Source organism: Pteronotus mesoamericanus, unplaced genomic scaffold, assembly GCF_021234165.1.
Source record: "Pteronotus mesoamericanus isolate MK-2021 breed Mesoamerican mustached bat unplaced genomic scaffold, CSHL_Meso_final scaffold_232, whole genome shotgun sequence".
NCBI classification, from domain to species: domain Eukaryota; kingdom Metazoa; phylum Chordata; class Mammalia; order Chiroptera; family Mormoopidae; genus Pteronotus; species Pteronotus mesoamericanus.
The window spans coordinates 3,118,563-3,132,075 of record NW_026555311.1 but is presented as its reverse complement, the minus strand read 5'-3'; the positions used below and the strand labels follow the sequence as shown (position 1 = coordinate 3,132,075).

General features: G+C 36.0%; 1 pseudogene; it reads left to right on the top strand.

The window, feature by feature from the left end:
• Positions 1-12,742, top strand: part of LOC129085224 (proline-rich protein 11-like) — a 44,832-nt pseudogene extending 32,090 nt beyond the window's left edge.
• Positions 12,743-13,513: the final 771 nt, after the last annotated feature.

Here is a 13,513-nt window from a genome sequence, read left to right as displayed (position 1 = left end):
TTGGGGAGATGAAAAAGTTCTGGAGATGGATGGTGGTGACGGTTGCGCAACAACATGAATGTACTTGATGTCACTGAACTATATACATAAAATGATTAAAATGGCAAATTGTGTCAATATGTATTTTACAATTTAAAAATATCTTAGAAAAGAACTAGATGTTAGCCATACAAAATTTAGAAAATTCAGGTAAGCCAAAAGTTCTCCTAATTATACAAACCTCATATAACTACTGTTAACATTGGGGGTGAGGGGAGATAACCTAATGCCAATCATTATGTTGAATGTGACATAACTATTCACATCCCTCAAAAAAGAATCAAACAGTTTAAGCAAAACTAAGTTGAAAGAAATCTTAAAATGCACATCTTTTACACATTTAAAAAACGAGTTCTAGAGGAATTAAGGAATTCTCAACTTTATAGAACTCAAAATATATATTGACTCTTAGCAAGTGCTCATTAACACAAAATATCTATCCTACCCAGAAAAAAAAGTTAATTAAGTCCTAAACAAATTAAATCTACCCATGGTAGCCAATGTGTTTCACATTTGAAATCTTACTCATAGATATAAATAGCACAAGGCTGTAGTACTTTCATTAGCATATAGGAAGATGGTAGTAGTATAATTTAGATGACAGCAGAGCTTCTACTAAATATACAAGTTCCAGAAATGATTACATTTGAGCCAAAAATTATTATTTGTGTTTTCATCTTTTTTTCATACATTTAGATTACTTATCATCATGTGGCTTCTCAAAAGCCTGAAAGTTAATCTCTCATGTGGAAAAGAAAATTGATTAAAACATTGAGACCATGAGTTTTTGCTCTAATAATTCACGTAGGCTTGCTAAAATAAGAGGAAAATAATCCACTTGATCTAGAACATGGCCCTTGGAAATTCAACTTGACTTGAATTTTTTTGAATAAGCTAGTGTTTATAATCGAATCAATATCTGTTTCGGGGGGAGCAATATTTGTCTTCTGGGGTTTTTTTATTTTTTATTTTTAAATTACAGTTCATGTATAATGTTATGTTAGTTTCAGGTGTACATCCCAGTGATTAGACATTATTTAACTTAATAAGTGATCATTTCTATAAATCTAGTACCCATGTGACACCAGTTATTAGAATATTACTAACTATATTCCCTATGCTGTACTTTACATCCCCATTTGTTGTTACATCTGTAACAACCAATTTGTACTTGATCCCTTCACCTTTCTTACCCATTCCCCCAACTAACCCCCCATATGGCAACCATCAAAATGTTCTTTGTATCTATGAGTCTGTTTCTGTTCTGCTTGTTCATTCATTTTGGTTCTTTAGATTCATTTGTTAATAGCTATATATGTATTGCCCTTTTATCATTCATATTTTTTATCTTTTTATTTTCCTTCTTCTTCTTCTTAAAGAAGACCATTTAACATTTCATGTAATACTGGTTCAGTGGTGATGAACTCCTTTAGCTTTTCCTTGTCCAAGAAGCCCTTAAAATGTCCTTCAATTCTACATGACAGCTTTGTTGGGTAGATTAACCTTGGTTGTAGGTCCTTGCTTTCTATCACTTTGAATATTTATTGCTAATCCCTTCTGGTTGTTTTAAGATTCTCTCTTTGTCTTTAATTTTTGGCATTTTAATTATGATGTGTCTTGGTGTGGGCCTCTGTGGGTTCATCTTTTTTGGGGACTCTGTGCTTCCTCGGCAGGTATGTTTATTTGCTTTACCAGATTAAGGAAATTTTCTTTCATTATTTTTCCAAATATGTTTTCAATTTCTTGTTCTCACTCTTCACCTTTCAACATCCCCATTCTGCAAATGTGAGAGAGAAATATCTATCAGTTGCTTCCCACACAAGCCCCAACCAAAGATCAAACCTTCAACCTAGGTATATACCCTGACCAAGAATTGAATTTGCAGCTTTTTGGTGTATGGGATGATGTTCCAATGAACTTAGCCACATGGCTAGGGCCAATGCCTATTTTTTAATTAGATTGTTTGAGATTTTTTGGTGTTAAGATGTGTGAGTTCTTTATGGGATGTATCATTGGCAAATATCTTCTCCCATTCAGTAGGTAGTCTTTTAGTTTTGTTGGTGGTTTCCTTTACTGTGCAAAACCTTTTATTTCAATGTAGTCCAATTTCTTTATTTTTTCTCCTCTTGTTTCCCTTGCCAGAGAAGATATATTAGAAAAAAATACTATTAAGAGTGATGTCAGGTAGTTTACTGCTTATGCTTTCTTCTAGGACTTTTATGAAAAGATCATTTTCTTAAACTTAGGATTCTGACATTTCCTAAGGCTGGGAATTTACAGGTTTGTGAAGGAGACCTATGGGTCACTAAGTAAATAAGATGCTTCTCTTAAGCATATTTTCTTTTACCAAATTTTTTTTATTGGGCAACCTGATTAAGAACAAATCAATGTTTGTTTGTTTTTTTAAAAAAAGGTAAACACTAGTATTACTACTATGAACTACAACATATAACTGAAACCAACCCCTAGGTCTTGGTGCTAATAAATCTGTGAATGCTCTGGCATATGTCTTATTGATTAATGTAGTTCATGGAGAGATTGCCACTTCAGCTGGTATTTTGAATTTCTGCTATTGATAGAGCAGTGGTTCTCAATCCTTAATGGACGGAAATTCATGCTATTTGTTTTAGCAATTGTAATTTCTGATTTAATAGATCTGGTGGGAAAATCTTCTGTTGGTCACACACCAAAGATAATTGTGAGGCAGGAGCTCCATGGACCATGTTTTGAATATCACTTGCTATCTAAGTTTCCTATGTCATAAATATCTGGATTCAGGCTATGAATCTGACAGTGTAATATGGACTCTTACTGATACAGTGGCACACATGAGAAAATAATTTTGCTAAATGAAAATGAAAGACATGAGGGGAGTGAGAGAGATCCCCAAAAAATAGATGATATTTAATCTGAGATTTAAAAGATGAGAAGGAATTTTCCAGTTGGAAGAGGCAAAACGAGAAAGAACCAGCAGGAAGGAAAGTGCATGCAAAAGAATGGCAGATAGAGGTGGCAAAATAATAAACTAGAAGGATAGGCTTGGGCTACCTTATGCAGAGTTTTGTATCTTCAGGGGAGCATAGTTTACCCTATGGGTTGGTTGTTTCCAAACACAACAACTGCACCAGAAGTCTCCTGAGCTACTTATTAAACTGTAGATTCCCAGGAACTCCAGCAGTCTGACTGAATCAAATCCCAAGAGGAAAGACCTACATATCTGAACTCTTAACAAGGGCCCCAGGCATTCTGATAAGCAGCCAGTATGGGAACTGCTGGCAGACCAAGGGCTTGTCCAACCTGATTCTAGATCCTTAAAAAGATAGAGGATGAGAGTTGATGGCAGGAAATATTGAGACAGGTGAGCAAAATACAGTCAAGGAGAAAGTCCAAAGCCAGAAATAGGTCAGTCAGAAAATTTCCAAAAAGTGATAGATACAAATATGAGGATTAGGAAAATGAGTTGGACTAGAAAAAACATAAGATGTGGCCACAGAAAGCAGTTGGAAGAAATAAAGACAAAGTGAGACAGAAAAGCATTCTATAAGAGATCAGGCAAAGGTGAACTTCCTGAACTCTACAAGTTACTGTTCTAGAAAATAGCTTAACAGTATCCTTCATCTGGCTGATGATTTTTCACCTGGGGTTAAATATACATCCTTTTTAATTAGCAGCTGAAAAGACAAATCTAAGAAAAGTCAGGATTGGAGTTTGGGAATTATGATTCAATAGAAAACTGACTTTTAAGGGACATAGTCGAGAAAACAGACACTGAATTATCAAGAGGGTAGTATAGGTTTCTCTCTTCATTTGTAAATTATATTAGCAGTTGGCATCAACTCATAGTTTACTTCATGCTTCTTTTAAACTACAGGTAGATACCTCTGTGGTTTTTGGTAAAAAATAAAACTAAAGCCAATGATAGTAAATTTAATAACTTTTTTTAAAAAAAGAAAAACTTGTGTTAATAAAAGTCTGAACCAAATTAAGATACTAGATCCATATTTGAAGGCTTATTTATTGCCCAAATAAATATTCCCCAGAATTTTATGCCCTACATTAATTTTGACTTATGACCAATAAATTGCATAACCCAGCCAGAAATGAAACGGATCACCAAACCCACAAGCATAATAACTCTGAAGAATTTCGAATATGGTTATCAGTTAAGAAATGTTTATTTGTTATAGAGCTAGCTACTTTCAGTGTGTGTTTTAACTTTTGTGGGCTTTCGGCACTTTTAATTTCATGGGACCCGTCCTCCATGTAATATATATATACACTGTTTTTTATGACAACTTTGGTACAAACACAAATATACTCCAGGCTGGACTAATTATTAAATATTATATTGTTTTGTTTAGTTTCTCCTCTTAACGTATAAAGTATTTTTGTGGTTGCCTAGAAGTATCGGGACCTATACACAGTGCCTATTATACCTAATAGATAAATCCACCCTGGCTACTTTGTAAGAAATGAAACATAAATAGAAACTAAAACTAGAGAGAGAACATGAGGATGAGGAAGAAAGCAGCCCATTGTCCATGGCAAAAGTAAAATTGCTTGGCAGCTGCATGCATTATCTTAAAAGTACATTCAAATATTGCAAAACAAAGTTTTAAATTGCTTCCCTTGAGAATTTGGACTTTATCTTTTAAAGTAGATTTAAAAAGCATTAAAGGAGAATGGTACAAATAGGATTTCATTTTAGAATGACTCCACCACATGGAAAAGGGTAGACTAGAGGAAATGAGGCAAGCATTTGGAATACAAAGAACACCCACCACTTCTCTCACAAGTTTCTTCTTACAAATTAATCTCAAAATGTCACACAACTTCCATTTGGCTTTGAAATACTCCTGGAAATCCTTCCTCTAAACTTCAGTAAGCCTGACCTTTTGGTTTTAGTACTTATTAAAGACCACTATAGGGGAAGTAGCATTTCTGCTTGATTAATCTTGGCTGAAGGGTAGCAAGATATTAAAATGAGACTTTTTGTCTTGGAGTTTCACCAGTGCCCCCAAAGTCTAAGGAATGTCTAAACTGAGTTGCTAGACCACCGAAGCAATACATTCCAAGGACTGAGAAACTGATTCTATCAACACCACTCAATTTGCTGCATCCATTTCCATGAATGTTGAAACTGGGGAAGCCTATAGAGGGAATGTCTTTGGAAAAAGTTATGGGAGCTGTAGAGCGAATGGGATCAGCAAAAGGAGAAAAAATACTTTCCCTCACCTTAATCCAGAAAGAAGGACTTTTATGAACCTCTCCAAGAACCTGGCCTACAGCTTCTGAAGATTGGAAGACCAGAGACTGGATTCTCTGCCTCTGCTTCAAGAACTCTAAAGATGCAAAGTTGTGACTAGATTAGCCTAAATGTAAACAGTAAAGAGGGCTGCGTTGGACAAGATCTATACTTCCAATGAAAAGTGTGCAGAGGTGTTGGTCTCTTTGGACCCAGAAAAGGATCCTGGGGCAGAGAAGTCTGGGATGTGAGAGGTCAAACCAGAGAAGCCAAAGGCCCATAATAAGAGTTATATTGCTAACTATGGCTAAAGGGGAACTCAAAAGCAGCCAGATATGAGAACATTACTCATTTAATGCAGTCTTAGCTCCTCTTGCAGAAGGATCTCCCAGAAAAAAAGCACGCACAGGGGAAAAAAAAAAAAAGAGCCAACAATTGTATATCTGTCATATTTGACAAACATCTTTGTTTCCTGCCCTTAATTGGGGTGTGTGTGTGTGTGTGTGTGTGTGTGTGTGTGAGAGAGAGAGAGAGAGAGAGAGAGAGAGAGAGAGAGAGAGAGAGAGAGAGACTCTAAACCAATAGAATACAGAAGTAACATGGCAAGACTTTGGAGGTTAGGCCAGAAAAAGTGATGCAGCTCCCATTTTTTGCTACATACAACTATTTCAGTTGAATGAAACCTTTCTTACCTCTTTCCTTTCTTCTTCAGAGAAGCAGGAAATTATGCCAAGGAGTAGAAGAGGGTGTAGAATTAGGAAATCACAAAGAGGAAGAGCATGCATCCCCCATTCCTGCACAGGAATAAATTGAAGAACCATAGAACCCTAAATTAGGTTATAATCCTAAATTTTTATATTAAATTTGACAGGAATTTATTTTTCCTAAAATGAAATTTTCTTGTGGTTGAAGGAACCAGAAAACTATTTGACCTGACAAATTTTATCCAGGGCAGGGAGAGTAAGTCCAAAAGCCAGAAAGAAAAGAGTAAAAAATAATTCCCACACTAGAGTTTAATTTGTTTGATAAAATGATCACACAATTTATAATGTATTTTGAAGCAGATATAAAACAAGAGCTACAGAGTCAACAGAGATCTGGAATTACACAGAAAGCAATTTCATTTATTCCAAGAATGGAATTACACATTCCATTGTATAAACGTACCACAGTTTTTTGATCCACTCATTTACTGATGGGCACTTACGCTGTTTTCAGCACTTGACTATTGTAAATAGTGCTGCTACAAACATTGGAGTACATAAGTTCTTTTGAATTGATGTTTCAGGATTCTTAGGGTATTATCCCAGAAGCTGCATCACTGGGTCAAAAGAGAGTTTCATTTTTAGCTTTTTGAGGAAACCCCAAACTGTTTTTCCACAGTGGCTGCACCAATCTGCATTCCCGCCAACAGTGTATTAGGCTTCTCTTTTCTGCACATCCTCACCAGTCCTTATTGTTTGTTGATTTATTAATGATGGCCATTCTGACAGATGTGAGGTGATATCTCATTATGGTTTTAATTTTCATCTCTCTGATGGCTAGTGATGTTGAGCATCATTTCAAATCTCTATGGACCATCTGTATGTCCTCCATGGAGGTGTGTCTATTCACGTCCTTTGTCTACTTTTTAATTGGATTATTTTTCTTCCTGGCGTTGAATCATGTGAGTTCTTTATGTATTTAGGACATCAAACCCTTGTCAGATGTATCATTGCAATATGTTCCCCCATATGGGCAGTTCCCTTTTCATTTTGATGATAGTTTCTTTAGCCGTGAGAAGCTTTTTAATTTGATGTAATCCCATTTGTTTTTTTCATTTATTTCCCTTGCCTTAGGCGATATATCAGCAAAAATATTGCTATGTGGGTATCTGAAATTTTACTGCCTATGTTTTCTTCTAGGACTTTTATAGTGTCATGACATATTTAAATATTTTATCCATTTTGAGTTTATTCTGGTGTATTGTGTAAGTTGGTAGTCTAGTTTCATAATTTTGCATGTACCAGTCCAGTACTCCCAACACCATTTATTAAAGAGGATATTTTTATTCCATTGTATGCTCATGCCCCCTTTTCAAATATTAATTGACCATAGAGACATGGGTTTATTTCTGGGCTCTCTATTCTGTTCCATTGACCTATGTGTCTGTTTTTATGCCAGTATCAGACTATTTTGATTACAATGTCCTTGTAGTATAGTTTGAGATCAGGTATTGTGATCCCTCCTACTTTGTTTTTCTTTATCAAAATTGTTAAGGCTACAGGGGTCTTTTTTGGTTCCATATAAGTTTTTGAAGTATTTGTTGTAGATCTGTGAAATATGTTCTTGGTATTTTAATAGGAATTGTACTGAATCTATAGATTGCTTTGGGAAGGATGGACATTTTAATGATGTCAGTTCTTCTAATCCATAAACATGGTATGTTTCCATCTATTTGTATCTTCTTAATTTCTTTCTTCAGCGTTCCATGGTTTTCTGAGTATAGGTCTTTTACCTCTTTGGTGAAATTTATCCCTAGGTGCTTTCTTTTTCTTGTTGCTAGAGTAAATGGGTTTATCCCCCAAGTTTCTGTTTCTGATATTTCATTTTGACGTACAAAAATTCCCACAATTTCTGACTGTTGACTTTGTATCCCACTATTTTGCCAATTCACTTATTAGGTTGGGTACTTTTTTGGTGGAGACTATAGTGTTTTTATGTACATTATCATGTCATCTGCAAATAACGACAGTTTTACTTCCTCATTTCCAACTTGGATGCCTTTTATTTCTTTTTCTTGTCTGATTGCTGTGGCTAAAACTTCCAGTTCTATGTTGAACAGAAGTGATGAAAGTGGACCCCCTTGTCTTGTTCCTGATCTTAAAGAGAAAGCTTTTAGTTTTTGCCCTTTGAGCATGATGTTGGCTGTAGGTTTATCATATATGGCCTTTATTACGTTGAAGTATGCTCCCTCTGTTCTAACTTTTTTGAGGGTTTTTTTTCATAAATGGTGGGGGATTTTATCAAATGCTCTTTCAGCATCTATTGATATGTTCATGTGAATTTTGTCCTTCATTTTATGTGGTGTGTTATGTTTATTGATTTGTTAAAATTGTACCATCCTTGCATCCTTGGGATGAATCCCACTTGATCATGGTGTAAGATCTTTTTAATTTATTGCTGGATTGGATTGCCAATATATTTGTTGAGGATCTTAGCATCTATGCTCATCGGAGATATTGGCCTGTAGTTTTGTTTCTTTGTTGTGTCTTTACCTGGTTTTGGAATTAGGATAATACTGGCCTCGTAAAAAGAGTTCAGGAGTCTTCCCTCTTCTTGAATTTTTTGGAATAGCTTGAGAAAAATAGGAGTTAGTTCTTCTTTAAATATTTGGTAAAATTCTCCTGTGAAGCCATCTAATCCAGGGCTTTTGTGTGCTGGGAGTTTCATGATTACTGCTTCAATTTCACTAGTTGTTATTAGTCTATTCAGACTTTCTGCTTCTATATGATTCAGTTTTGGAAGATGGCATGCTTCTAGAGATTTGTCCATTTTGCCCAAGTTGTCCACTTTCTTGAGTTGTAGTTGTTCATAGTAATTTCTTTGAAACTTCTCTTTTGTTTCTGATTTTATTTATTTGGGTCCTCTCTCATTTTTTCTTGATAAGTCCAGTTAACTGTTTGTCAATTTTGTTTATCTTTTCAAAGAACAAGCTCCTGGATTCATAAATCCTTTGAATTGTTTTCTTTCTTTTTAGTCTCTGTCATTTAATTCTGCTCTGATCTTATTTCCTTCTTTCTACTAATTCTGGGTTTTGTTTGTTGTTTTTTCTCTAGTTCTTGTAGACATAGGATTAGGTTGTTTGTTTGAAATTTTTCTATCTTCTTTGGTTAGACCTGTATAGCTATGAACTTCCCTCTCAGGACTGCCTTTGCTGTATATGTTTTGGGTTGTTGTGTATTCATTTTCATTTGTTCCCAGATACTCTTTGATTTATTTCTTGATCTCTTTGTTAACTCATTTATTATTTAGTAACATGGTATTCAGTCTCCATGTATTTGAATGTTTTTGAGTATTTCCCATGAAGTTGGTTTCTAGTTTGAAGCTATTGTGATCAGAGAAGATGCTTGATATGATTTCAATTTTCTTGAATTTTTTGAGGCTTGTTTTGTTTCTTATTATGTGGTCTGTCTTTGAAAATGTTCCATGTGCATTTGAAAAGAATGTGTATTTTGCTTCTTTGGGGTGAAAGGCTCTGTATATATCAAGTCCTTTTGACCTAGAGTGTCATTCAATGCCACAATATCCTTGTTGATTCTTTGTTTGGAAAATCTATCCATTGTTGACAGTGGGGTGTTAAAATCCCCTATGAAGACTGTGTTGCTGTCAATATCTTTCTTGAAATCTTCCAAGATTTTCCTTATACATTTGGGTGCTCCCATGTTGGGTGCATATATGTATACAAGGGTTATATCTTCTTGTTGGACTACTCTCTTAAGTACTATATAGTGACCTTGTTTTTTTCTTGCTGTGGTCTTTGTTTTGAAGTCTATTTTCTGTGATATAAGTATTGCTACCCCAGCTTTTTTTTCATGTCCATTTGCTTGGAATATTTTTTTTCCATCCCTTCACTTTCTGCCTGTGTAGGTATTTTGTTCTGAGGTGTGTCTCTCCTAGGCAGCATATATGCAGGATGTGTTTTCTTATCCACTCAGCTACCCTATGTCTTTTGATTGGAGCATTTAATTGATTTACATATAAGGTCATTATTGATAGGTACTTATTCATTGCCACTTTTCCCTTTGTACCTGTGTCCCCCTCTTTCTCTCTCTCTCCCCTGCCCCAATCTTCTTAAAGCAGTCCCTTCAGCATTTCTTTCAATGCTGGTTAGGCAGAGATGTACTCTTTTAGCATTTTTTAAATGGAAAGCTCCTTATTTCTTATTTTGCTTTCCATTTTAAATGATAGCCTTGCTGAGTGGGGTAGTCTTGGTTGCAGGCCTTTGCTTTTCATTACTTGGAATATCCCATGCCATTCCCTTCTGGCTTGTAGTGTTTCTGTTGCGAAATCTGCTGATAGCCTTATCAAAGCACTCTCGTATGTTACTAGCTGTTTCTCCCTTGTTGCCTTTAAGATGCTCTCTTTGTCTTTAAATTTTGCCATTTTAGGAACATCTATAAAGGACACATGGACAAAGCCAAAGTGGGGAAGGACTGAGGGAGGGAGGTCGGGTGGGTGGGGCAGGGGAAAGTAGTGATGGGAAAGTGGAGACAAATGTATTTGAACAATAAAAAAATTTTTCTTTAATTTTGCCATTTTAATTATGATAGGTCTTGTACTGGGCCTCTCTGGGTTCATCTTGATTGGGGCCCTGTGTTTCCTGGACTTGTGTGACTTTTTTCCTCACCATGTTAAGGAAGTTTTCTGTCATTACTCTTTCAAACAGTTTTTCTATCCCTTGCTCCTCTTCTCCTCTGGTTTAGCTATGATACAAATATTATTATATTTCATGTTGTCCTGCAGCTCCCATAAACTATCTTCATTCTATTTGAGTCTTTTTTCATTTTACTGCTCTGTCTGGGTGTTTTTATCTGCCTTGTCCTCCAACTTGATGATTTGATCCTTTGCTTCATCTAGCCTGCTTTTAATTCCTCTAATGTATTCTTCATTTCAGATACTACATTCTTCATTTTTTTTTCCTGGCTCTTATTCATGGTTTCTATGTTTTTTTTAATTCTATGTCATTTTACTTGCTGATATAGTTCCCAGTAAGTTCCTTGTCGCTTCCAAAGGGTTCCTTGTAATTCTCACTGAGCTCCTTGAGCATCCCTATAACCATTATTTTGAACCTAATGTCTGATAGATTGCTTGCCTCAATTTCATATAGCACTCTTTCTGGGGATTCCTCCTTTCCTTTTGTTTGGGGTTTGCTTCTTTGTGTCTCCATTTTAGGTGGCTCCTCTTGTTTGTTTCTTTGTATTAGATTGATCTGCTTTGACTCCCTGTCTTTGTAGGGTGGTTTTCTGAGGTAGGAGATCTGTGGGACTCAGTGGTACAGTGTCCTTGATCTCCTGAGCTGGATATTCTTGGGATACACTTTATGCCATTTATGTGAGCTCTCTTGTTGTAATTGGGTTCCGATTGTTGTTGGGTCATTCTTTGGTGGGTTCTTCCCTTCAGCTGGCTGACTGAGAGTCATACAGCCCATCACATCTTGTATGTTATTGTACAGGTTCTGCAGATGGTGTGAAGCATCCTTTGTACTGCTTGACTTCAAAAATTCCTATCAGCTGAGATTCCATTGATTGTTAAGGTCACTTGTCAGAAGATCAGCTGAAAATTCACTCTGGGGACACAGGCAACTGGGCTCAGCTTCCACCTATTCAGCCACCATATTCCCACTCCAAAAAGATTATTTTTTAAAAAAAGAATTCTCTCACTTTCAGTCCAAGCTAATTACACCTCCCCATCTGCCACCTCACCATAAAGGGTGGTTATTTCTTCAACAGATACTCCCCTTAGCAGAAGCTGGCTAAGATCATCTGGGAATTTCAAATTTCCCAAAATCAAAGATGAAGTAAAACTTTGGACAAATAAAGTATGGTCTATGTATAACTGGTGCCAGGACTTCATAGCCTTGGGTTTAGAAGTATTGAAAGACTCCATCTGTCCATCCTGTTTCTGCCACCAAGAACTTTATAGTTTTAAAAAATGGTTTTGCATTTTGGAAAGTGAATTATACAAGCTCCAGGAAGCACTGAAGGTCATCTCAGAAAATTTTTCCTGTGCAAGATGTTGTCAAACCTGGTACACCACTGGTAAATTTACAAATGTGCCTTCCTGTGTTCTAGTCATCCCTGGAGAATCCTGAGCAGTACTTCCTCCCAGCTGCCATGGCCAGCCATCCTCCTTCCCTGCCTCCACTTCCATACCCTCTACCATCTCTTCTGCCTCCACCTCCACCACCAGTAAATAGCACCTTTGCTGTTTGGAAAAATCCACTTTCATTAAAACACTTCAGGATGAATCATTTTTTAAAAAATATGAACCCATGCAGGTAACAGTTAAATATCTACTGCATGTAAAATCTTTTTAAAAATGTTTTAATGAAAGGATGAAGCTTTTTCTATCACTAAATGCATGGAATCCACTAGTTACATGTTACCTGTAGCACATTACCCTGAAGCCCAACCTAAAATATTATCAATTTAAGTTACAAAGGTCTTCATTACCCCTGGTAAAAGTCAGAAAGCTCTGTAGAAACTACTTAGAAAACTCTATATATAGAAGAGCCCAGGTGAGACCCCCCCCCACTTACCAATAAAGAAATTATGGAAACAGAAACTGGACTGACCCCAGTAATGACCCAAGTCTTCAGTGGGAGGTTCCAGCTGACTCACCCTTGAAGCCCAATTCAAACTCTGCCACTTTCTACAAACAGCTTTGATGAACAAAACCGATGCCCACTCTATCTGACTGTATGTGAAGATTCATAAAATATACAAATAAAAATCACCAAAATTCTTTTTTAAAAAACACAATAGGGTGTATATAAATAATTATTATAAGTATGTGTGGAGCCCATATACAACTGTGGTATAAAGTGAATTTTTGGATATTACCTAGTTTGCATGATCTGTAAGAGAACAGATGGAAAATGCAAACCCCAAAGTGATGCTTATCTTGGAATTACCCAATTAGGTTTTTCAAATTTAACTAGATAAGTCTAATTTGTGCTCTGTAGGTACAGTTATGACATTAAGGTAATAACCTAGTCCCCATTCATCTAGGGTATTCTCAGAAGAAAAAGAAAAGTATTTCAACATGTAAAACTCAATCATTCATTAAGTGCTACAAACTTGGTCAATAAAAAATAAGTCCCTCTAGATTTGATTTCTGTTCACTATAAACAGTTAAGAGATAAACCCATCCTTAATCCAAACCCAACTATTTTTCAAAAGGATTGGAAGCAAAATATCCAATGTGACCTTAAAAATTAGAATGTATCAAATCTAGCTTCTCAGGAAGGTAGGTCATTATATCTGCCTCACTGAAGTCAAATTTTCATGACTTTGATGTTGCTGTCCACATTCATAGAGCCAAATATAAATTTCATGAAGACTTCAACATGAACCTTGTATTTTCTGCCATGCCCTGAGAAGGATTCCCTGGGGTCCTTAGAAGGTTCATTGTAAGTCCTGATTCCTTGTCCTCAACAGCCTGTTGATTTAGTAACAGTAATAATGC